This window comes from Coenobita brevimanus, chromosome 114, assembly GCF_032717465.1.
Source record: "Coenobita brevimanus isolate Jiangsu-jjx chromosome 114, ASM3271746v2, whole genome shotgun sequence".
NCBI lineage: Eukaryota > Metazoa > Arthropoda > Malacostraca > Decapoda > Coenobitidae > Coenobita > Coenobita brevimanus.
The window spans coordinates 14,128,948-14,132,471 of NC_137067.1; the positions used below are offsets into that span (position 1 = coordinate 14,128,948).

At 41.5% G+C, this 3,524-nt stretch overlaps 1 non-coding gene across 1 annotated transcript; it reads left to right on the plus strand.

The window, feature by feature from the left end:
- Positions 1-3,115: 3,115 nt before the first annotated feature.
- LOC145418488 (5S ribosomal RNA) lies at positions 3,116-3,234 on the plus strand. The gene has a single exon (XR_013900705.1). It is a non-coding gene; the product is annotated as a 5S ribosomal RNA (ribosomal RNA).
- The last annotated feature ends 290 nt before the right edge of the window (positions 3,235-3,524 follow it).

Consider the following 3,524-nt stretch of genomic DNA (forward strand, 5'->3'; position numbering starts at 1 on the left):
ATATTCTACTATTCATTTACTGTTACAAATCAGTATGCAGGCAGAAGGTGGGGTAGGTTTAGGCAGTCAGTGCAACAAGGGCACATTTTAGCAATCACATCCATCACACACAAAGTTCTTTACTCCTTATGTTTAGTAAGTGCCTGGTGAGGTGCTGCTTCTCACTATACAGCATGCCACACTCCTCACACTTAAAGTTCTTTTCTCATACTCCTGAATGAGTTAGTACATGCCTTCTGAGGTTGCCTGTTTGACTAAATAGTTTACCACAATCATTACACTTAAATTTCTTCACTCCTGAATAATTTAGCAAGTGCTTGATGAGACAACTGTTCTCACTAAATACCTTACCACGTTCATCACACTTAAACTTCTTCACTTCTGAATGAATTAGCTGATGTTTAATGAGATTGCAGTTCTGACTAAACAGTTTACCACATGCCTCACACTTTTAGTTCTTTCCCCAGAATGAATGAGTATATGCCTGTTGAGGTTGCCTTTGTCACTGAACATCTTACCACATTCACCACACTTAAAATTCTTCACCCCTGAATGAGTTAAAGAGATGTTTGCTTAGATTGTTTGTATTACCAAACTGTTTACCACATTCACATTTATCCTTCTTCACTTTCTTCCCTGCTGAATGAATAAGCAGGTGCTGGCTGCCATCTTTACTATTAAATAGTTTACCACAGTCATCACAATTTAATTTTCCTTCTGAATGCATTAACTGGTGTCTGTTGGTCTTGCCCCTTTGGTTAAGCTGCTTCTCATTGTCTTCACACTCTACTTTCACAAATGGGTTTCCTTAATCATATCCATTATACAATCTCTCCCAGCTCTCATAATGTCTTCCAAACTTCATCAACTCTCCAACCACCCCACCTCCCTTGTTTTGTTTATAAAGGCCCAGCTTGCTTGCATGTGTCAGTCAACTAATGGCAGCTTTCCATGCTGCTCAAACTCTGGCAGCATCCCTATTCAATCACTAATCCCTGAAGTCACACTCTTTGACCTCATCCCTCGTCTTTTTGGTCTCTCTCGCAACTATACCCCCGACATTCATTTTTCTCACATTCTGCACCATTTTACAGTAAAAACTCAATTAACTGGAATGCATGGGGATTCTTCCATTCCGGATATGGAATTTTGTGGATAATTCAATGTTACTCTTAGAAATTTTCTGGTAGGTCAAACAAATGAAATAGTACCAAACTTGGGACTTTGTTTCATAAAGTTTATTATTCAGTATCAGATAAATTACAGGTAAGATACAGTACAGGTATACTCACGCCCAGTATTATCTGCCCAGGGGTGCCACCTTCCTACCTCAGAATACCCAGGGAAGAGGGGAAGGGGGGGGGGGAATGAAACGAGCTCCACCCGCCACTACCCCAGCTCCCAGCAGTCCACCACAATAAATTAGTAGTCATAATCCGAAAGCTTTATACTCCATTATTAAACACAAAGATGTTTGCTGTTCATGACTGCTGAGGAGTACTTTGCTACGAATATGACCAAAAATAACTGAAGGAGTGGTAAGCTTGTCTTTTTATAGGAGTATAAAAATAATGTACAAAGATAATGTATACACTACCCACCCGTTAGTCACTTAGTAGCTGTCTCAGTTATGAGATCAGTTGTCATGGTATCACAGTGCTTGTGTTCAAGTAACCCTTATTTTACTTAAAAATGGCCCCAAAGCGCAAGATATGAAATACAGTAGTCCCTAATTTATCCGGACGCTCAGTACCTGGAAGTGTTCATTATCCAGATGCCTGACCTTGGATCTATTAAACTATTATCCAAATTTACTTGCTACTGTCTGGACGAAAAAGTTCCCCAGACCTTCTGCCGGCCAGCTAACATCTTCAAACATTCAGTATCGTGGCTGCTGGGCTCAAGCTGTGAGTGGGAAGAAGTCCATAACCAACAACCTGGGTATAAATGTCCATCCACCCCCGTGCTGAATGGTCAAAACTATGTACTCATCCGATCACTCCCAATGAACCTCCACAACCCCAGTAAGACGACTGTAACCCGCAAGCGGTGTCGAAACGTCCGTACAAATCCCCACTGAATGTTCAATGTCATGTGGCCACCAGTCTAAGTCTATCCCAACTGCCACCACCATCAAACACAGACCACAAGCCATGAATACATGTTCAGTGATGGCAGCCATCTGCCTCTCTACCGAACATCGAAAGTCCCCCAAACACTAGTTGTGTTTTTCCCCATGGCCACTCGGCGTCTAACAGACCGCAATCCATGAGTAAATGTATGGCTACCCTACGCCTGTTGACAAAAGGGGGAGAATCCTGCCCACAGCCTCACTCATCCCCTCATCCCCCCCCTACCATCCCTACTCCATACCCTCCCGGCTCTCCCCACACTCCCTCAGTCCCTACCCTCCTCCGTGGTGATAACTGACTCCTGAGTTTTCAAATTTTATTGCGATTTATTTGTATACTATTGGTCATATCAAAATTCCGCCAAATCCAAAAAAAAACTCATGAAATTCTGCATCTAGACATATGCTCAACTCTTGGAAGGTGCTGCCAAATTTTGCACTAGGATGGAGGAAAGTTATATGAAGGTGAGTTTTACTCTTAAACATTTTATTCTCCTTGGATTTCTGTACTTTTATTGAACAGTTTTGTGTGTTTTTATTAGCTTGTCTTATAGTATAAACACCACCGAAGATGATGGTATACCATTTATACCAATATAACCAATTTTCAGTGGCATATTTGGCCGTGGAATTTTTTTTTTGAGCCTCAGGTGCAATCACTCATCACTGATAACTGATTTTCAAACCATTTTCAGGTGTTTATTTTTCTTGGTTATGCATTGTTCTCGTGAAATAAAGCATTACTCTGGATATTCCTATGGGTGTTTTGATGTCAAAATATGGCAGATTGACCTGAAAACACTGCTAAAATTAGGAGGGGTACTGGACATACAGTAGTGTACAGGTCGGCTGTTTTTTGGGGTTTTCATTTTTTTTTTTAATGGATTTCTTGGTGTTTAGCATTACTCTGGATATTCCTATGTGTGTTTTGATGTCTAAATATGGCAGATTGACCTGAAAACAGTACCAAAATTACAAGGGGTACTGAACGGCCATACCACGTTGAGTACACCGCTTCCCGTTCGATCAGTGAAGTTAAGCAATGTTGGGTCTGGTTAGTACTTGGATGGGTGACCGCCTGGGAACACCAGATGCTGTTGGCATCCCTACGTGTCATGTGGGGTTGGTGGAGGATTAGTGCCCCTCCCTGTAAAACAATTAACTCTAAGCCCTTGGCCACCCTGTCTGGGATACATGGCGTCTGGCAATGAATGAATGAAAAAACTGTGCATACAGTAGTGTATGGGTAGGGTGTTTTTTGGTTTTCAGTGTTTTTTTTTTCATGGTTTTCTTGGTGCTGAAAATTATTTTGGATAATCCTATGTATGTTTTGATGTCAAAATATGGCAGAATGGCCGGAAAACACTGCCAAAAGAAGGAGGGGTACTGTACA